This window comes from Dermacentor silvarum, chromosome 10, assembly GCF_013339745.2.
Source record: "Dermacentor silvarum isolate Dsil-2018 chromosome 10, BIME_Dsil_1.4, whole genome shotgun sequence".
Taxonomy (NCBI): Eukaryota; Metazoa; Arthropoda; class Arachnida; order Ixodida; family Ixodidae; genus Dermacentor; species Dermacentor silvarum.
The window spans coordinates 26,737,341-26,760,304 of NC_051163.1; the positions used below are offsets into that span (position 1 = coordinate 26,737,341).

Below are 22,964 nucleotides of genomic sequence, written 5' to 3' on the forward strand. Positions count from 1 at the left end.
GTTGGTGATTCATTGGCAAAAACACAGCGCAAAAAAAAAAAAAGACACGGACACGAGAGAGCGACACGCACACAGCGCTGACTTGCAACAGTTTATCAGTTTATCACTTGCAACAGTTTAAACTGTTGCAAGCCAGCGCTGTGGGCGTATCGCTCTCTCACGTCCATCTCTTTTTTTTGCGCTGTGTTTTTTCCAATTAATCGTAATTTACTTTGCGTGCAATTCCGTCTTTAACGCGGCGCTCCCGATACTTTCACGCCATGGATGGCATGTGCAAATCGGCCTAACGAAACGTTCCTCAGAAGAAAGCATCAAACGTAAAGCGGTAAATAAAGCAGACTAAGATTGTTGATGATTATTTCTGGAGGACAAAACAACCCCTAAAAAGTTAGATTTTTTTACCATGATTGACCGATACCTGGTCGATAGCGCGCACGTTTAAACGAATGCACAGAGGAAATAATGAATTTAAATGATGGCTCGAGGTTTACTTGGGAAAACGGGTAAGGGGAAGCGAGATTGGGCTAAGTTAACTCATTACCGAAGCATTGTGTGCGAAGCTTCATAGTCAGTTAAGTGTCTGTCTGACGTCAGTCCGTGGCTGGACCCTGGTCCTCGAACGATGTCCCCGCTCCCTATCCCGGTGCTTTACCGAAATGTCTATAGGCATTAACATTTCCACATGAGGTGATGGACATCTCCATCGGGCATGCACAGCGTTTCATATGCGGAAGTGATTGCGATCAGGTGGAGTCACTGTGCTCCCCGTCACCACTGCCACAAGGCGATAGTGTCGCCTGTCGCCTAGGCCTTGTTTAGGGCTATCCTGCTCTGGCCTTGTTTAGAGGACGTTGTGCTTCTCGGGGTAGCCCTTTGAGAAGAGGGTCGTCTGGATCAGGGATCGCAGCAAGCAGGTTTCCTTTGGGGTCTCTCTGGACGCAGTGGATTACGCTTGGTCCCACACCTACACTCTAGTAGAGCTTCCCACTAAATTTACTAGCGGTAACTTAGACGCTGCGGTAGTTCAGCTAGTATGGGAAAGATGGATAGTACATTGGTTTGATTTGTCTCATCTTCGAACTTGTGGCTTCAGACATCCTTGTGGCCTTATTGGAGCTCGTGACGCAGTGTCTGCCTTGATTTGCCCATGTTGCGAACCATTGCTACCACTTATAACGCGGAAATTTTTCATTAAGGTTCTGCGCGCGTGTATAGTCACTGCAAATTGTTGGATTTATAACGCTAAGTGTTCTTCAATATGATCGATTTGAAAAGCCAACAAAGCAGTGCGAAGGAGCGTGATGGATGAAATTTAGGCAAATCCATGCCTAAATGCCATGCAACCGCCACCCCAGTTCTTCACCGTCACCGCCACTCTTGGAGCTCTCATGCACACAAGCGCCGGACTTCTCTCTACTAAATTTTTGCAATAAATTCTGTGATTTGCAGTGGAATATTATATTCTCAAAGCCTCCATTTTTCTTCTGCATTCTTTCTTATCTTTGCTCATCGTCGTTCTCAAACGCCGCTTTCTCATATTTTGCCTCATCGATGTACTCTACCTCATTTTGTGTGCGTGTTTCTTCGTCACGTCTTGGGACGTCGCAACGATCGCACAAATTTGATTTCTCCCAATGCCTCGTTTTCCACGTTTGCTCCGCGTTCGCATCTCATGATGTTGCCACTGTGTTGAGTTAATCTAGCTCGCGCCTCCCTCCTGTGTACATGTTGTAAAATTGGGGGCCGTGTTTCTCAACTTCTTTTTTTTTCCCCCATGTTATTGCGGTTGCTTTACTTTTACGCTGCCGCGTCTAAGCTGAGCTTAGGCTGGTAAAGAACTAACTTTGTTTTATCACCACGCCGCACCCGCTTGCTATTGAACAGAGTGCATGCTTCAAGTAGAGGGATACCACGAGGGCGTTTCCATGATATGGCTGGGCGTTTAAGTTGGTCTGTATTGTACCTGTCCTCTTCTTTTATTATACATGAAATGTGGGAGGTACGGCCACAAAAATGGGCCAGCTATCCCGAAATCTTAGCAAAGAAAAGCAACAAGAACTGTGAAATTCTATAACGAAATATTAAGACACTAACAGAACAAGTCCATGGAAAACGGACAAAAAATATAAAACAAAGTGGTTATAAAAATACACGAACCACATAAGTACGAACACGTTATGGGAACGCGGCGAAAATAAAAATTGACTGTGGCTTAACTCAGTTATGCCTGGGTGTGGTAGTGAGAGGTACGGTTAATCTTATTGTTTAGCTTCGTTTTCTCTACGGTGACATCTTTATCGCTTAGCTTCGTACGTCTGAGTGTTTAGGTTTGGTTGTTACCTACCTTTAATTTATGGTTACATTAAAGACTAGACATTTTTAAAGTGTAACGCATTTATTCTGAAAGTGCTCATCTTGTTGTTTCTCAATTTCCACAAAGACGGCCCGATGGTCGGTGAGGCGGGAAGATAAAGGGTTGCTGTCCAGTGACTTGAACACGTTTCGGGTGCTATCCTCGTCTGAATCAACTCGCCTGGCCGCTTCGTACTTACGACGCTTCTCGAGGCGTGCGGCTCGTTCTTCCTCCTTCTCCTCGGCTCGCTGCCTCCTTTTGGTTTCGTTCCGACGACGAAGCCTGGCTTCTTTCAGTCTCTCCGACTCACTTTCCATATCTGCCGACGAATCCCACCGAGCCGCCCTTTCTACATATACGACGCAACGCCGGCTCCTCCTCTGTTGTTGCAACGCGGTTGAACCGGCTTCTCCTCTGACGTCATGCCAGATGGCGCGGCGAGCGGCGCTGCCAGCTGCGGCGGTTGCTAGGCAACGGCTCAGCTCGTGGTGCGGCCACCGGCCACAGCGAAACGGCGAGCATACGGCCAATGTAGCTCTCGCTACAAAATGCATACAAACTGTGTAGGACATGCTGCAAAAACGGCGTATAATTCATAGATTAAAACTGTTCCATGATATTTTTAATTCGAGAACAGGTACCGATAGCATGAAGTATTTACATATATCTTACTACCTGTCTATGAGAGTTGATCACGAACTCAAAGTGAAAGAAATTTTATGTAAAACTTACGTGTTTAGTAAGTCTTCTTTCCCCAATCGCACTCGAGTCTGGAATCGGTTAGAAAGTGATATTGACAAAATAAATTCAAATTATATGTTCGTGCAGTGGTTTCATGATCTAATAGTATAGACATGAAAATGTGGTACTTACCCGTGTTGCCTGTATTATGTTTCTTTTTTTATGTTATCCCCCTCCCCCCACCGAAATGCTTATTGAAGGCGTTGCGAGTACTCTGGTAAATAAATAAATAAATAAATAAATAAATAAATAAATAAATAAATAAATAAATAAATAAATAAATAAATAAATAAATAAATGAACTACCTTTCCCGAAGCATTTATTAAGCAACTGTAGACGAGAATATGCCTTCAATCTATAGCGATACTCTCCCGTTGTTGCAGCGCTAGTAGGGGGCAAAGCACTTCTAGCGCAGAAAAAACAAACAAAAAAAATGTAGAAAGCAAAGGTGCCTATCTAAAGTGTTAAGACCACTACGAAAAGTATCTCGCTGCTTGTCTTGTCGTAGACACTCACTGAAACAGTTCTCAACAGAAGGTTCGGTTCAGCTACAGTGCGGGCACTCGGATAATGTCCGTCTGATGCAAGAATTATGGCCTCTAAAGCTAGCTCGACGCGTAGATAAGTGACGTTGGAGCGCCTTTAGTGTGCGATTGACCTTTATATTTTACTGTATCTCAGCAACACCGTGCACTGCAGCGAAAGCATGGGTAGGGTCAGCGAGCCAGGACGGAGTACCAAAAGAAAGGGCTTGCTTGTATTTTTTTTTCATTTATTTATCCTAAAGGCCCACGTCTGCATTACTAAAGGGAAAGGGGCAGACAAGAATTATTGATACAAGTAAGTGTGAGCGAAAAAACGTGAAAGTCGAGCGTTGAAAAGGCATCCTACTTACCATCTATATTAGCAAAAAGAAGAGCAAAATAAACGCCAACATTAGGCTGAATTATTCGCATTCATATTACGTTGCATTGTTGCCTAATGTCCGCCGCTGATCGACTTCTACTAGACTCCGACTGAACGAAGGCTTCGTCACGGACGCATCAGTGGCTCACAGTGGGAGAGCCGTCGTCTTCCATTTCCTGGTCGTCTTCCTTCATCGTCTTCCGTTAATACGCTGTTTTAGAGTGCAGCTCTTCGTCGCCCGTTCCTGCGGCGGGCATCGGCGTCCCTCGTAAACGAGTGAACGAGCACAGCGAAAGATGAATGAGCGAACGTGGAGCGCAGAGAGGATGAAAAGCGGCGATAGCGAAGAGAGCGCGCGGAGGAAAGCGGAGGAGGAGGTTGCGTCATAACCATGAGGTATGGTGAAAGCGTGAGAAGAAACGCGTAGTGCCGCGCAAGGCGGTCTCTGCGGCGAGGATGGCTGTGAGATGGCGCCAGAGTAGCGCGCGTCGTCTGTCCACCAGTGACGCCAACGATTAGCCATGCGGCGAGCGCGTCCACCGACGCCATATATGCAAACAAAGAGCTCAATGAACGGAGGTCTGTCTGCGGCGGCTGCTGTGAACCGCGCCCACGCGTCACCCACATCCTGCCTCTCGCGATCTCCCGATTACCGAGACAGTCGCGCCACACTTCGCTCCGTTTGCAACATGCCACACGAGACGACGGATTGTCCACGCCAGCCAATATATTGCCACGATACAGTGAAGGGGCTGCTACTGTCCGTCAAATGATCTGCCGAACAACTCACGCAGCTTCGCCTTGCAAGCGTCCCAACTAGTAAGATCTTCTTCATGCGTCCGCGTTACCACACGCGTGCCGTTCCTTTCAGATAGAATAGCACATTGGCTAACATAACCGTGGGGTCCCACCTGTTGCGGTTGCTGACGCGTTCGTACATGTCAATCCAGTCTTCGACATCCAAGCCATCTGTGACAGAAAAGGTTCCCGGGTCTTATGGGTGCAAAAGAATCACAGGAGCCGGTGGAGCCGGTGGCTGCTGCACCGTCGGCACTTCACTGGTAATCGCGGAGCAGCCAAGACGGCGACCGCTTCGAAGTTCCGTGCGTGGTTGACGGAACCGGCACGTTGGCAGCTTTATCCAGCACTTTCACCAAAAGATGTTACGGGGATAACGTTTATTTAGGAAGTAGTACTATATACAAGGTTTGGACAAGCAGTGGCGACGATGCAAGGCTTGTCTTGTCTTGTCTTGTTTTTTAAACTTTGGCGCATACCCACTACGGGGGATTGGCCAAGAAGCAGGTGGTTTCAACTATGTTTATAAGAAATTTTACAAAAACTTAATCTTAATTTGAGATTTAATGTTATTTTGAGATAAAGCAATTTTGTCATAAAGAAGTGAAATAATAGGAATAATTGTCGCGCGCCTCTGGTACTTCGTCGCCGCCGTCTTCGTCCGACCGACAGTAGCAGCCCCTTCACTGTATCGTGGAATGTGAAATATTGTGAAATGAAAACACGTTTAGAGCTGCGCTCACATTTCGCATTAGGGAGTATCATAATCGTCGGTGAGTTTTTTTTTTGTAATTACATATCGCCGCTGTGTATTTAGATTTTCTACTCGATACTAACAGGAGGTCCCCTATACAGTCCGTTGACTCTGGACCCTCCCTCTGTATGTATGTATGTATGTATGTATGTATGTATGTATGTATGTATGTATGTATGTATGTATGTATGTATGTATGTATGTATGTATGTATGTATGTATGTATGTATGTATGTATGTATGTATGTATGTATGTATGTATGTATGTATGTATGTATGTATGTATGTATGTATGTATGTATGTATGTATGTATGTATGTATGTATGTGTTATAATCAACGATTGTAACGTTATAGTGCGCAATAAACTCGAATTCAAACACACGGCTGGTTCTTATTTGCCGATTGGCTGACACGAGCCGTACCATTGGCTGCACTGCATTGATTTGTAGATACGGAAAATTTGCGCTTAGGGAGAAGCAATTCGATTGATCGAATCATTTCTTATTCTTATTTACACCGTATCCTCCCGTAAGTGCTGCACGTTTCGTTTAGGAGACGCACGGCGTCGGAACGCGCAGTTCGCGCGTCGTTTCGCATGGACTGCTGCAGACCGTTCATTACACGGCCTTCGGAGCGGAATCGTTTTCGATGCTACACTGCACACTTGCTTGAATGATGTTTCAGGAAACCCGGTCACCAGTCAAGGACCGTAATAATCCCTTCCGTCAAGGTTTACCCTTCGCACGCGACTTGTTTTGCCTGATCTATCCAACAGTGACAAGAAAGCAACGAACTACGGACATTGAGCAGCGACTAAATCAAACCATCTGCTTGTAACATGTAATTAAAAAAGGGAAAAAAAGAAATTGTGAAAAACAGTATATGTCACGATAATATACGAAACGTAATCACAAGTAATAATAGTAGTCAATACAGAAATATTAAAAAGGAAATAGCTAAATCATTTGAATGGAAAGAAACTAATAAGGCCGATATTACGAAGGAATAGGACATTTACACCGAGCATGAACAAACTTCGAGCAAGTGCCTGAACGTTTCGACCTTGGAAGACATAGAAAAATACAGTATAAACCTCGTGCAAGATAAAAATATTTCAGCAGTAAGAAGAAGGTTGCCGAATCGAGAAATGCGAGACCGATTTGAGTGACGATATGGCATTGCAAATTGGTTGCCTCAGTCGATAACAGTACCGGGAATGAAGAACTTTTTATAAATTAATGTATTCAAAGGATACATTTTCACTTGAAAAGATTATCGCGTTGAGGAGAGACTGATCATTAGCTTTTTCTCTTTAACAACAATAATATCGAAGAAAAATAACTGTTACCCGCTGTTTCGTTGCATTCTGGAAAGAAGTCACTGCAGTACCTCAACACTCACGATATTTGAGCATTCAAGCGTTCCCCTCCATATTTGTCTTCGTTTTGTGAACGAGTACTGCTCCCTAACTCGTGAAAACCTGTCAAGTCCGGGTGATGCTTATCATTAGTCACGTTTAGAAGAATAAAGCGTTATGAAGTGTTAAAAGACTGGCGAGGCAAATAGGGATGTTTTAGGGGTTAATGTCCTTGTTTTTGTTTTTCTAATGAGTCTGAAAAATTGAGAGCCTTAGTCCAGCGTACGCGTATGCCAGACTACGGAGGCGAAATCAGCGACACGGGTAATGGCATGTAGCAACTCAGGGCTCATCCAAATTACATAGTATTCATATTGAATAATTCACCGCTAATTTCCTTCTTTACTTACCTCTTTTCTCACTCTGTCATCTTTGTGTTCCCCTTTCCCATTCCCCTGGTGTAGGGTAGCAAACCGGACGTTATTCTGGTTAACCGCCCTGCGTTCTGTCTCTCTCTTGCCTCCTCCGTGCAACAAGCAAACAGCGTTTCTATTTATCTGGTGATGTAAACGTGTTAATGGCGACACAATCGCGGTGAAAAGCGTGTTTATGTTTTATTTAACACTAACTTCACTAGCGAGAAAAGAAAAACTCAGAAACCGCTTGAGTCATTCTAGTTGATCGAGGCGTCTCAAGGTGTAGACCTCACTGCGACTGTTCTAAGCTGCCTCGTCACCTACGTTTCACCTACGGGCTATATATCTACGGCAGTGTGTCTACGCTATTGTAGAATTCTCTAAATAACATTTGAAGGAATTTGCTCAGGTGAGTGTTTAATTGTGAATGCTTGTGCCTGTGTATGTTTCTGTGTGTCCTAGTGTCCCCCTGTTTGTTAAAATACCATAAAAAATCCGCCTATGAGCCAATGCTTTCACGTGAACGCCCTGTTTGTGCATTGTTCTTCGCTGCTTTGCCCCAAGACATCATATATGGTAACACTCAATTTTTTTTTTTTTTACTAAATGTTTGGCGGTGACGTCAGTGACAGGATTGCGAAGTTTCTCATTCTATCGCCTCGTTGCTGTTCGTTAGCAGTGGTTACGCGCAAAAGCTGGTAACATTATTAGTAACGAGTGCGCTCCGTCGTTATCAGAAACGGTGACACTATACTGAATAGTTTGACTAGTTCTATTGCTGTATTCATGTTTTGCCTTCTTGTTTCTATGCAGAAAGCCGCTGAAGCAATAACACTTTTGCCTGTCTTCATCACGGTGAGTAAGCGTTCTTTTTTTTTTTTACTTTTCTCCCTCCTATTCTCCTCGAGACAGGCTGTCGCTGCAGTTATAAATAGATCGCGACGTATATATCAATCGCGTTCATCATGCTACGCATGTCCGTTGTGCTACACACATACATCATGCTATCTTCTTCGGCCAGAGATAGCGTAATGATATTATTCTGCGCTGACGTACCCTCGTCGGGGCATTGGCGAAGATGAATAAGTCAAATCAAATCAAATCAATTTTTCTACAATATGTAATACGTTGACTTCAACAGATACGACGTTATCAACATATAAGACGATATCCATTGTCGAAACTTTGACTATGGGCTGAGGGTTCCTTTGCTAACCCTACTCTTGGTCAGTTCGCGTGCCTGCATCCACCTGTGACTCAACGCGACAATCGCAGAAACACAACGACCACAGCTCCGCTGTTTCGACAGATTTCATTTCGTGGAACGGGCTGCATTTTTTTTAAGATTGTACGCTTACATGACATCCGCCGGCGTGGAATGCGACAACGCAACGTGCTTACTCGCGTAACGCCGGCCCGCGTAAGACGTGGTGCCCCACCCGACGCCGCCGCCTCGGCACGGTGGCCTCGGCACGCAGTTCGAGCACGTTCCGGCAGCAGTCGGCTTCGTGTATGCGGCGCACGCTTGGAGGCTGTTGCGCGAACACCGCAGTTCAAGCCGGCGTTTGTTACACCTGCGCGAGTTTTCGTACTATAGGCCGAAGCACCGTCTGCCCCAGTCACTCGTTGCGCCTATACAGTGCGTTACGGGGCCGTGCGCGTGTTCCAGACGAACTATAGAGCCGCTGCTGTCCCTCGGGTCTTTGAAAGGCGGGGTTGTCAGTATGAGGGAATTAAGCGTAAAGATATATATATATATATATATATATATATATATATATATAGCTAAAGAAAAGAACTCAGCAAGGTTACTAAAACCAAGCGTCTGCGTGTCTTTTCTTTCGCGATCTGCGCATGTCTTTCTGTCTTCTAGTTGCGTTTTTATCGTAATTAAGGTTGTTTTTTAAGGAGGTATCGATTTCGGATGATTGATGCACAACTATGTGTGGGTAAACAGCGAAACGACGCAGCACTTTTAAGAGTGACGGCGCAACTGCCAGAAATCACGAGGAGACACACGCTTTATGCGTGGCGTGCGCTATCATTATACTTCGAAGCAAGATTTAGTAACTGTCACACTGAATGTGAATGGCAGCTCGTCGCGGTTGGGCGCTTGCTTTTTGTGTTCTCTTGCTGTTGATTGGAAGAAGCTATGTATATTATGTAGTACATTAGCGAGCGAAATATTGGAAATCACAGCGTCAGCACTAAAAACCGGATTGTCACTGTAATCGATGTGTCGTTGAACGCCAGACGCGCCTGTTGTGCTCCCCCGCTTCTTGTTTACACAGCTTCTCGGCGTGCTGGAGCCCCCAGATGGTGGCCACGATGACGTCATCACAAACCATCTATTGCTCTTCATGACCACGACGAGTCGGTGTAGCGGATGCCCGTGAATTCAGAACAAAGTGGAGCGGATAGCATTGCTTTTTAAATGCCAGAGCATATCCGAAAAGTGATGTTCAGGCGCCTGCAGCACTTTTCTTCTTTACACAGTTTCTCGGCGTGCTAGTACTCCGAGATGGTGGCCACAGTGACGTCAATACAAGCCATCTATTGCTCTTGAAGACCACAGCGAGCCGGTGTAGCGCGCTTGTAAATGCCCGTGAATTGAGAACAAAGTGGAGCGGATAGTATTGCTTGTTGAATGCTAGAGCATTTCCGAAAAGTGCCATTTAGGCACAGCGCTAAGAACATATATGTTGTTGTTGTTGCCGTGCGCCACAGCCCAAAGGTGAGAGAGAACCGGTCAGTTAGGGCTTCTTTCTCTTCCCATCTCGCGCGTCACTGACCGTGTGACGAGCTTAGAGTTACACAAAAATAGCGAATTTAACGGGAATGGGCGAAAGCCGTGAATGCATAATCGAGTGCGTTTCACGCGAGGCCTAAAAACAGCCCGAGAAGCGAACGCTGTGTTAGAAGTCTGGGATTGCATGTGGGCGTCCCTAGCCACCTCTCCAAAGCGCCATATTCGGGACGTCGGGAGCTTCGGAGCACCTGTCTCGCAAGGGGGAAATTCCCCATTACCCTGACGCTGCGCAGAGTATTCGCATCGCGAGCTGCTTTCCGTGCAGAACAAAACAAGCATAAAAGTTCTCGCGCACATAAAGGCAACACGGGAGCTTCAGCGAACCTGAGTGCCAGTTTTGGAGCTGCAAGAGCAAGGAACAAGCGACGGAAACGACGGGAAAAAAAGGGTTTACGTATGTTCCTGGTTCTCTTTTTCTTCGTTTTGCGAGAAGGCTTCAGAACCAACCCTTACCTTTTACTCCTTGATGGATTGCTCGGCATCGTAGATATGTGCCTGCCGTCTCTGAAATATGCGGGTGGCCCTATAGCTGTATAGTATACACGGCAAGCGGATGCAGACAGAAGTGTGCGCCGAGCAGAGGTACATACATAGAAAGAAAGAAAGAAAGAAAGAAAGAGATAACAAGACTGCGTCTCTTCGACTCGCCGCCCCCGCCCACTGAGCGCCGGTTTTTGCTGATTCTGCCAGTGAGAAATGGCCTCCCCCTCCCGCCAGGCAGCCCAGTCCTCTATCGCGGCTTGGCCTGGCTCGACTTGGCTCCGCCAGAGGATAACACTGCTGCCACGTGCACTCCGCTTCAGCATCTGCGCCGCACGCCCCGAAACCAGTGCTATAGTCGGCCGTAGCGACCGAGGAAAAATAAAAAGCGCTACGTCACGTCGAGGCACAGCGGCCTGAGAGGGGACGGGAAAATAAAAGCCGTCGTGGTCTTACGTGCCGTTGCTGAGCAGCGCGAGAGACATAATGGTTATGGTTCGAAGAAATAGAACGACATGGGATGCAGTCAGTTGGGCAAGGCGAGAGTCGTGATGAACTCAGCAGGCTCCTCTACCTCTGTATCCTTTATTATTACTATTACTAGTGGTAATCAGACATGGTCGGGTTTGTTTATGCACTTAACATCAAGCGATGAGCCTGCTGCGTGACATTCCCTGCGCGCGCCAGCGCAGTAACTTACTTGACTTTACTATGGCATTGCGAAAGCGCTGCTAGTTTTTTTTGTTTGTTACTCTGGACGCCCGACAGAAGTGCAATCGTGTGAGGCAGTTCTGCGACGCGCATTGACCTCCGTTATGACGGAGAGCAAACAACGTCGGTGTTAATCGGCAAAGCGGTGTTTTCGCAACGTGGAGCACGCAACGTTCGAGGCCGTAAAAGGAACGCGACAAAGGCACGTTACAAGATAGGACCTCTTGACGCGATCACACACTTAGCCGGAAGTATTTGTGAAAGGCATAACGGGAAATAATCACATTCATTTGTCGATTATCACATATGCCGTAACGACAGGCCAGTCACGGAAATATCCCCCTCCCTCCCCGTTTAGATGTGCGAAAATTATATATTTAAGAGTTATTAAGAGATGATAACGTTTCCATATGTTTTAGAGCTGAAGAGTGCGGAGTGAGGGACTCCCTAAAACGAAAGCCTTTGGACAGTTGTTTTTTCGTACGTGTGGCCACTTTTCCCTCCACACACACACACACACGTACACACACACACGCACGCACGCGTGTATATATATATATATATATATACATTACGATATGCAACACATACCAGTACGTGTATGTCATGCAAAATGCCTCGATTACGTAGCTACGGTACGAGTTCGTTTTTGTGAAGAAAACGAATACATGCACCCTAGAACGCGCAACGGCAAACACCCAAACACACACTGATGAACCACTAAGTCACTGCATTTTCCTTGGGACCCGTGGGGTTGAAAAATTAATTAAATGCTGTGTTTTTACGTGCCGAAAGGACGATATGATTATGAGGCACGCCGTAATGGGGGGGACGGAACTCCGCATTAATTTTGACCGCCCGTGGTTCTTTAACGTGCACCCAAATCCAATATGCCCCAAATCCAATTTTGCCCACATCGAAATGCGGCCGCCATCGTACCGCGATCGAGCACTCGACCTCGAGCTTTCAGCACCGAAACGCCATAGCCACTGGGCTACAGCGGCGGGCATAGCCGCGGGGTTGCTTCCAGCTTTACGACCATCAAAAAAAAAAAAAAAAATGCGACATAAACCATGAATCAGAACAAGCTCTGCAGGCCACTCTTTCTCGTATACAGCGGCAAACCACAAGCTGCTTTAACCTCACCGCAACCAGCCACCGCGGTGTCGTCCTCTTATCTGGGCCGTCATGTAGCTGGCTGCGGTGGTTTCCATGCCAGGCCTGCAGTTCCTCCTGCGTAGTGGTTCCAGACCATTCTTCACCGCCTGGGCGCAACGCCTATCAGCCACCCCTTCCAACACCCCCCTCCCATAGCGGGGTCCCTTTTGTGTCCAGCCTGGCCCGGGGTTCTTGCCGACCGGCCAACTCTCTTCTCGGCGCCGCCGAGGGAGAACCCCAGGGTGCTGTGTGTCAGGGGTGCCTGTCGCCGGCAGCATAATGCGCCCGCGGTGTGCCCTCAGCGCGGGCAGGCCGGCGAGAACGGTTAGCAGAGTACGCGAGACTAATGGCCGTACTTCGGGGATGCGGGTAAAAGGGGGTTCCGCTGGTCCGCGAGCGCCAATTTGGGGCTCGACTTGTCTTGGCTTGGTCAACCCACCCCCCCCCTTGCCCTTTTCCCATCCTCCTTTCCCATTTTCTCTCTCGCTCTCCTTCGGAGTTCCCTGGCCCGCTGCAGTTCATGCGTCTTCTCGCTTGTCTTCTCCTCGCCGTCGTATAAGGAGCTCGCGTGCTCCTGTGTCTAGTGGGCCGAATGGTCGCCTTGTTCTGGCAGACTGTGTCATCCCATTATCTCGCCTCGCGTGTGTTCCTTGGAGACAACGCCGTCTTGTCGTTTTGTTTTCGGCGCCGAAAGGTTTCCTTTTCTTTACCTTGTTGGTTCTGTGTTTCTTATCCTTCTTTCGTCTGTCTCGATACAACGTTAGCAACATTAGCTGAGCTGCTCCGCTATGCGTCGACGAGGAGGGAAGGCCGATGAAGTGGAGAGAGTGTTCTGGGGCTTTAATAGCCGTAAAATATGAGGCCCGCATGCGGGGAGACGGGCTTACGCTTTTTTTTTTTTTGTGGGCACGTGTGTGGAACTTTATTGAAATAAGTTGGTGGTAGGCACAGACATCCCTACTAATATTTTTGTCGTCGTGGATGTGGACCAATTTTTTTTTTATTATCTAAGAAAGTTAATGCTGGGGCTCTTACGTGCCATAACCACGATATGAATATCAGGCACGCCGTAGTGGGCTACTTCTGATTAATATATTACCCCTTGGCGTTCTTTAACGTTCACCTAATGCACGGTACACGGGCGTGTTTTGCATCTCGCCCACGTCGAAAGGCGGCCATCGTGGCCGGTATTTGAAGCCACGCCCTCGGGCTCAGCGGCACGACGTCAAACGCACTGTGCCACCACGGCAGGTTTTATTATCTAGGACGTAAGCGTTTCCCTTAAGGAACACCTATCATGTGCTTCGATTCATCAATAGCGTTATATTTTCTTTCGAGCACAATTGTCATATATTCTGTTTTCGCACTATATCTGTTTTCCCAGCGACATGTATCGTGTATTTTCCAAGGGAGAACACCGCCCCGTACGCTTGCACCAGGTAACTCTCATTTATAAAATAAAAGCCACGTAAGGCAATGAAGCTCACGTATTATCGACAGGGCATCATATTTCGTGCAATATAGTTGGTAGAAATGTTGCAAAAGTAACTTTTTTCAACTCTTCTTAGTGGCAGAAGTGAGCGCGACGCCTGACCTCATAGGTTCAGAGCAGCAGTGGTAGAAGCGAGGCAATTGGCAATTTTCAGCCAATAGGTCTCTCTGTGTGAGTGTATTTTTCTTCTTATCCTTTCCATTAAACATTGAACCTGACAGAAACGCCCGAGGGAATGTGAGAGCCAAGTGGAGATTCTTGTTCGAAGAAGTATCGAACCGTGTACTAGATGGCGAAGGACGAACACCCTGTCACTTTCACTTCGTGTTTCAGTTGTTGCAATCCCACTTTGCTTGGAACGCTTTTAGTTTGTATATAAGTTTTGTGTCGCCGTTAGAAACAACGAACGGGAAATAAATGTGGAGATGTCGATGTCAATTGGCCGGTATAGCTCGCGCGGAGAATTTCCCCTTTTTATTCCAAACAGCAACTGTTGAATCTTGCGGGTTGGTCGAAGTTTTCGCATGTCTCGGAGGTGTACGACTTTAAACGTTGCCATCATTTTCCTAGGCGCTATGGGCCACGAATGCACGACTACGTTATCTACTGCCTAATCTGTTCGACAGACAAAAAGGGGAAGAACTCACACGCACGCAACCCTTTTCTCGTGCCCGAAGATCCGCAGCTGTTACCGACCGACCGACCGGCCAACTGACTGAGTGACTGAATTACCCACCGAACGACTAACCGAATCACTCACCAGCTGACTGATTCACTAACTGAATTCGCAGGGAGCCCGCGCGTCACTCGCTCCCTGCCTCCATTACTGCCCCCTTCACTGACTCACTGACCCACTCAATGAGCACCACACTAAACTGGCTGATTTTACTATATAAAAGCTGTACCTAGGCTGTTATAAACCTCGTGTGCACGGCACTCAAACAATTTTGACCGCCGGGAGTCGGGACCCATGGCTAAGCACATGGTATTTTTCGCATTGTGCCCCAAATGGTAGGTACAACGCTTCCGCCAGACACGCTGTCATTTCCATCACTACGGACCAACAGCGCTGCGCTCCCGTACCCGGTGCTTTGATTAATAACTACCCGCCGCTGTAGCTCAGGAGTTATGTCGTAGCGCTGCCGAGCACGAGGTCGCTGGTTCGATCCCCTACGTGGCGGCCACCTTCCGAGGGCGGCGGAATGCAACAAAGCCCGTGAGCCGTGCGTTGGGTGCAGATTGAGAACGTCTAAGGGGTCAAAAGATCTGCATGTTCCTCCGTTATTGCGTCCCCCATAACCCACTGTGCATTTGTTGACATTAAACATCACAATTTACAGGGTTATTCGCGAAACACATCAAGGACATCCATCCCGTCCGTTGAAGTCGGTATCGCGCAAAAAAGAAAAGAAAACAGAAAGGAAGAAGGAAATCGTGCCGTAGCTCAAAGGAAGCTTAACGTAAGCAATTCCGCGGCTTGTTCTCAGAATTCGCTCGCATCAGATCCGCCGGGAGGAATGCAAAGAAACGGTGCGAACGCGCGAGAACAAAGCGGGCTGCTGCGCCGCAATACACCGGTGAGCAACAGCGTAGCCGCTCTACCCCCATACTTCTGCGTGGTTCGTAAATCGATGCCTCTGCAGCTTCGAGGACAGGCGTGCGGGGCGTGCCGCCCTAACGATCGTCGGGACGCTCGTCTGAAGGGGCGCCGTGTCTGCTCGTCCGTTTTTGTGCTGCTCCAAAGACTCCCGAGGCCGATGGGACGCCGGAGATCACGAACGCCGCCTGCACGTGCCTCACATCCCCGTACTGTGCCCCCGGCAATGGCGTCACCCGTTTTCCTTACCACGATTTCCAGGATTGCATTAGCTGGTCATAGAATGCTCGGCCATCTGCACCAGTGCTCAACGTGCTGCCGTATAGATTCCTGCAGAAACAACTGCACTAAAACCCCGTTGAAACGAACGGGCTTCAGCGGTAACGATAATTCGATATATCAGGTCATTCGATATACCGAAACTCGCGTATAACAAATTTAGACGAACCTTTAGGTTGCATTTGTTTATACGGATTTGTTATCTCTAGTGGATAGAAGAATCCAGGAATGAATATATTGAAAAATTGAAACATTGAAATATTGAAAAAAAAAGGCATTACGTGTATTATCCAGTTATTCTTGCCTTGCAGTAATTCTGCTTTAATCGCCGCGGTAGTTTAGTGGCTGCAACGTTGCGCTGCTCAGCTCGATGTTGCGGGTTCGACACCCGCTGCGGGGGGCCTCTCTTCTATGCGAGCCAAAATACAATAAAAAAAGTTTCGTGTAATTAGAATCACGTTAAAAAAACTCCAGCTGGTCAAAATTATTCCGGAGTTCCCCACTGCAGCAACACTTTCTTTCAGCGATATTTTTCTCTCGATAAGGATACGCGTGTTGCAATTATACTGGCAGCTATTTCCTTACCTTGGGAATGGACCGTTCACTACAAAATAATCGCCTTGTACAGTCTCCCGCATTTTTTTAGCTATATCGCGCGAGCGTCCATCACGCGTCATTTTAGCGCCTTTAAGCGGCGATAATCAGCGAGACCGGCAGAAGTAATCTCAAGTGCACTAAGCACTCTCCTGTGCAGTGCTCTCGCGCGGTATAGCTAAAAATGAGGGAGGCTGTACCTGTGCTGGCATATAGGGCAGAAACATTGGGCATAGCAAAGAAGCTTGAGGAGAATACAATCGATCAAGCAATGAGCGTTGCAACCTTAGGGAGACAAAAAGGCAGCGGTTCAGATTACAGAACTAACGGGGGGAGAACCAAGATCTTAGTTGAGGTCCAGCAGGTCTAATTTCCTTAGTTGAGGTTAAGAGAAAAAAAAGTGAAGTTGGGCAGCTCTTGTGAAACAGATAACCGGTGGTCTAATTTAGAGAAAGGAAGGAAGGCAAATAAGAGGCGAAAGGCAGAGAGGTTAACCAGGTTAAGTGTCCGGTTGGCTACTCTGCACAGGGGGATGGGGTGAGGGCAGAAAAGATTAGAAAACAAGAGAAGATTAAAAAGAATTATGGAATGGGTGCCAAGGAAAGGAAAACGCAGTCGAAGACGGCAAAGAACTTCTGGTGCGAAGAAATTGGGAAATCTGCGGGCAGATATTTGAAATCAGCCGACGGGAGACAGGGGTAATTGGAGATTGCTTGGGAAGTATTTTGTTTTTATAAGAAGGAATTCGAGACTCTATTTGATAAAAAGTACGCATTTGCAGATAGGTACTAAGACGTTGTTCGATGGCGTAAGTGTCCATTTGTGCTTGCTGAGTGTATTTCTTTCGTTTTGGTTTGCTGTATGTTCAAGTCGCATTGTGGTATCACGGTATTGCTTTAAAAACAGAAAAAAAGATTATATGTGATCTTCTGAATACAGGTTCCTTGGGAGCCTGAGCATCGTCTATACACGTCTTGCCATTTATTAAATGCACACGCAGAAGACGCTGGCATCGTGAGCGATGAGAAGTCTGTTTCGCGTAGCCATACGAAAGATAGCAAACGCAAGCCCGGTGAGTGTAGTTGTATATTTCTCTTCTTTTAGGCTCTACCGGCTGACGCCCCCAATACGAACGAAGGAGGTTTAAAAAAATTGAATTTTTTTTAAACCTCCTTGATACGAACGAACCTATTACCACCTCGCCCACCACTCTGTACAGCTGCGCTTCCGATAGCACCGCAAGACTTAATTATAAAGTTAAGACTCCGGGAAAGGGAGAATAGCAATGCAAATTTATGCAAATGTACTGTTGCGCCCGCATGCTAGAACCGAAATACAAGTACACATACAACCAAGGGCAGTGCAGAATTAGTACGGATCATGCGCCATACTTGCGCACACTGCGACATCGTTGGAGGACACTGGCTTCACGCCATCGTGAGTGCTGACATGCACGAAAGGACAACAGCTTTCGTAATCATGAAACCACTCTACGTGTGTAGGAGTCCGAAATAGAGGAACGCCAGGGCGCTTATAACTCACTTTTCAACGACTTTGTTACGGGATAGTATTTATTTATTTATTTATTTATTTATTTATTTATTTATTTATTTATTTATTTATTTATTTATTTATTTATTTATTTATTTATTTATTATCACTACACGTGCCCAGAAGGCATCGTTGCAGGCAGGGTACATCGCAAACAAATTAAGAGATAAAATATTCTAACAATTTTTCAAACAACTTGTAGTGCGACAAAGCGTCTCAAGATGGTGGCGACATCTTGTATGCAGCGGTACAAGGTAGATTTTGAAGGAAAAAAAATAGATTAAGGAGATGTATACAAACATGCCAGATAAAAACATGTATAGCATACCTGATTAAAACAAGCAGGCTAGGTGACTACTTGTCACCGCCCCGGTTGAAAGAGGATGCCATTAAACCATCATCATCATCATCTCCACCATTCACGGCTTCTGTAACTCGGTAATCCGCAACCAGTAAGACATTTACGAACAACCTAAAACTCTCTATTGATCGAGTCTATCACTATATATATATATATATATATATATATATATATATATATTCGCGTTTTGTTGGCTTCTTTCCGACTAACGCCCGACTCGAACTCGTGGGCCACCAGGCTGCGCCTTACGCAATGCTGCACGGAACTATTGATTCAGAGCACGGAGGCGCAAACACCGACGCTATTGCATACTGCATCGCCCAGAGCCGTGTCACCTCCCGCCGCGGGCGTTGACAAGTCGGCTATATATTATTCGGACGCAGATAAGAGAGCGCGACATTGCAGAAGTCCGCCGCACGCGCCGGCAGGCAAACTGGAAATGCTCGGGTGGCTGCAAGCCGCTTAGCATTGCGTCACCCCGAGACATTGTGTATCAATCAGGGATGATGCACTTTGTTTGCGTAAGCGACCTGCTTGCGAATAATTCACTTGCGTTTGTGTACACGAACCCCTTAAGGCTACGTTAATCCCCAATCGATTGACACGCACAGCCCTTGCGCCAAGATTTTCTCGGTTTCGATCTGTATCGCCTGCGAATGCCTATTTTGTAGGGTGCACGGAGTGTTTGTGAAACAGCTGAGGGCTTGTAACTTCACAAGGATGTGATAGATAACATCGCAAGAACGTTTGAAACCACAAGTACGTAGATTAGACGAATCATGTACTAACCATCGTTGTCGTGGTAACGAAATGACTGCAGTGTCAGAGTTCCCTACACAGTCACACTCGGATATAACGAACACGGATCACTATATCGAATGCCTAAAACTTAATGACGTATACTCATGCAGAATACCGCTCACATAACGTGCGGGACATTAAATATATCAAACTAGGGGCATCCTCTGCAAGCGACATAGAGCCGCTTGCATGCTGCGAATGTTGCTTTCGGGGGAGTTATTTGGGGAGCAGTGACTTACAGTTACAACCGCACCGAGAACGCCATCCTTATCGACGCTAAGAAAACAGCTAAGGTACAAGGCAAATTAAACAAAACAATTCTGGGTCTTTAAGTGACAAATTTAGTACATGATAGTAATGTACATGGCCTCCTGCTTTACTTCGAACTGTAATCGGTAGCCTCATACTGAGCCCCCACTTAAAGGTGTACATAGGTCACACTTTCGACTTGTCATTTTTGGCGTTAGATGAAGGTACAGATCCTAAATACCCTAGTATAAATGGTGGGATGTGTTGCAACGCACTAAATAACCTACAATACTTGTTTCGGCGAATCAGTTTCGGTGTACCCAGGAGGTCGGCCTGTCGTGACGTCGCGAAGCACTGGCTCGTTTAGTTTGTAGCCAGTAGCCAGTTGTAGCCAGTAGAAAGCGCTTGTTTAATTCCTTATGAGCGACGTAATCACACCTTGACTCGTCGCTACATATGACTTCAGTAAGTTTAGCTTTTTGGCGTGACGTCACAATAATGTCGATGAAAGCAGGTCAAATCTATCCGACACATGCACATATCGACACATATCCCATTCGTTAGTTACTGAATGGGATATGTGTCGATACACGTTTAAGTGTAAAGCTTGTTGTTGACGTTCTTGCGGATGACAATGAATGTAGTACTTGCTTTCGTGTGAATATCCTTGGGGAATTCTGCATGCACTGTTAAATAATTAGCACAGTTAAAAGCGAGAAAGGGTGTACTTCACTTCAATATATACCTCACACCTTTACACCTTTCTTGGGTTTAAGGGTAATATACTGATTTACGCCCTTTTTCGATTTGTAAGGGTGCAAATTATTTAACAGCGTATTTCAATGGCTCAGTGTGCAGCCTTACCTTTCAAAGCAATGCACCGTATTTTGTTAGAAAGTCAGAACGCGGGGCGCACGCACTGTTGCGACAGAGGTTTGAGAGGGATGGATGGGGGGGACGGCGTCCCGACCGGTGGTACGTGCCTGGGGCCCGGCGTGTGGCTCTGGTTCGATGCGTGGCGCGCGCGTGACGCAGGACGCGACAACCGTTCGATTGCGCCCATCGCCCCCCCAGCTCCGGGTTGAGCAGTGCGCTGCGGCAAGTTTCTTCTTTTTTTTTTTATCGCTTGTTGCCACCACCCCGCACCAGGTGTTCCGTTGGCCCAATTTCAAGTGAAATACCTGCTGTGTTGGTTTTCTTTTTTTTTTTCTCACGCAAATGTGACGGTCGGTGCCTAGCTGAATCGAAAATCGTTCCCCCAAGTATTCACCGTCCCTGTAGTTCACGTACCGCATCAGGTGAAGGAACTTGGCGTAACACCGAGTGTCGACACCGTGGCGGTGGCCATTGCTAAGCTTTAGCTTGCAGAGCGCGGAGACCTCTACAGACCCTAGGCTTTCTGCAATGCAAGAATAGACCTGCCTCTGGAACTGCAGCTACGCCATTGGGCATTTAAGTGCCACCGTCGCGGTCGCAGAGGGCTGCAGTGCCCTACCTTCGTTCGTTCCTTTTTTTTTCGTTGCTACGTTCTTCGCTTCCTTCTTTCCTTTCTGGCTTTGTTCCTTGCTTGCTTCGTTGGTACGGTCCTTGTTTTCTTACTCTGTTCGTTCGTTTCTTGCTTGATCGCTCATTTGCTTTCTTATTCGTTCATATTTTCTTTGATTCCCTCCTTCGTTTCTTCGTTCTCGCTTGCTTCCTTGCTTGCTTCGTGCCTTATTTCGTCCTTCGTTTCTTCCTTTGTTTCTGTGGTAGAGATGGTAGGTAACGGAAGCCGTTCGGCAATATGTTAACACGTCAAGCATAGGAAGTTGTTTTGCAGCTTTGCGGTACGTACGCTTAAGGAAAAGTATCGCTTCGTGAAACTGCTCGCTGCTTCGGTACGATCGTTGCGATCGGGTTAGCATATCCTCGTCTGCGATACACCCAAGCTCCCTAGTTGAACGGGTTTCCTTTGTTCCTCCTTCCATCTTGACTAAAAATGTTTAGTGTGATCTATAGGGTGCGCCCCAATCTCAGTTTCCGGACAATATTTGCATACGCCCGCATCAGAAATGCAGCTACCGCGACTGGTAATCAGCGGCAGAATTTCTGAAGCCTTTCGTGCGTAAGGGCCGGTCAATCACGTTCGCTACTTATATGCCTGGATTGGCTGGAATTTGTTCTCACGAACACTTTATAGCCTGAGACGCTTGCGTGAATATGGGCCCGGTTCATTACGAACCGAAAGAAAGAATAAATAAATGAACGAATAAATAAGTAAATAGGTAATCAATAATTAGTTAATAATTATTACCCTGAACAAAGATGAAAGTGAGTATCGCATCCAAAGAGCCGTTGAGTAGAGTTAATGCAAACAGTTTACAAACTCTCGCGTTCACAAAAGGTGTTCTGACAGTGTCGCTTTGAAGCTGTCATGCATTCGTTGTTGAAAACAGATTAAATATGTCGTTCGACAAGAACATTTCACTTGCGCGTACTCTTTTTTTTTTTTTGACATGATGAATGATGGAAAACAGGTGTTGGCGCATGAATGCGCTGCCGGCTACGCCTTGTCTGTTGAAGAGTTTGTTTTATAAATGTGGTGCTATACACCCTGATACTCTTGTGCATGTAACATGTACATAAACCTTAGTGTACATATACGACATGCACATACGACATACTGTACATAAATAACGTGCTTAGTGTAAGCACTGTTCATAAATGTCCTCATCTCCATCTACATATCATCACCAATGCGTGAGTTGTCTTTCTCTATTTGTCTCTCTCTAGGAACATTCAAGAATAAAACGGCTGCCTTAGAAGTGGTGGAGGTACTGGGTATCGATCCCAGCACCCCTCCTCGATTAAACTGGAAAACCCATATGCTTGTCAATATTAGTGCATGTGTGTATAACATTCAATCTTCTACATAACAGTACAAACAACACCAACGTCACACACAAACACATAAAAACTCTCATCGCAGCAATGCAACAAAACACGCTACAAGTTAACATGAAAATTGTAGAACGACATTAAAAATAAAACACTCACATGAGCATAGCTTGTATTTTTTTTTCTTAGACATAGACAAGGTGGTGTACGTAGTTCCGGTAATAGCTCTGAGCTATGCCACTATCCTCAAGATTTTTTTTTCTTCTTCCAAGCTGGTATAGACAGCACTTTTGCATCACATTCAATATATGTTTGCACCACAGTGAGGTCAGGGGAACTCGCATAAGTTGTTCGAGCATCTGGTTATTTGGAAGCGGCTGGTGTGGCAGTAATTTGCATACGAGAACCCGATGGCTTAGTGCGACCTGCTGCGAAGTTTCGCACCGTACGGCTCATTTGCTTAGTCTGGAATCTCTTGGTCGACGCTTAGCATTTGGCTTGCGCCTCATACATTTCCGTGGCAGAGGCACCTGTTGTGGAAGAAAAAACAACGTTTATTACTATATAAGGACGCTGGAGCTGTTTCCGTGTGGTCTAGAGAAGATAGCCAAGACCGTGTCGAATGGGATTATTTTTTTATGGAATATTGCTTTGAGCGTGTCTCCAACAGTCTTTGA

At 46.5% G+C, this 22,964-nt stretch overlaps 1 protein-coding gene across 3 annotated transcripts in view; it reads left to right on the forward strand.

The window, feature by feature from the left end:
- Nucleotides 1-22,964, forward strand: part of LOC119430955 (SCY1-like protein 2) — a 433,350-nt gene that overhangs the window by 178,533 nt on the left and 231,853 nt on the right. For all 3 annotated transcript variants that reach the window (XM_049657735.1, XM_049657737.1, XM_049657738.1), the window contains exon 3: nucleotides 8,142-8,183. The gene's annotated coding sequence lies outside the window, so the exon portion shown is untranslated. The remainder of the gene's footprint in view (nucleotides 1-8,141; nucleotides 8,184-22,964) is intronic.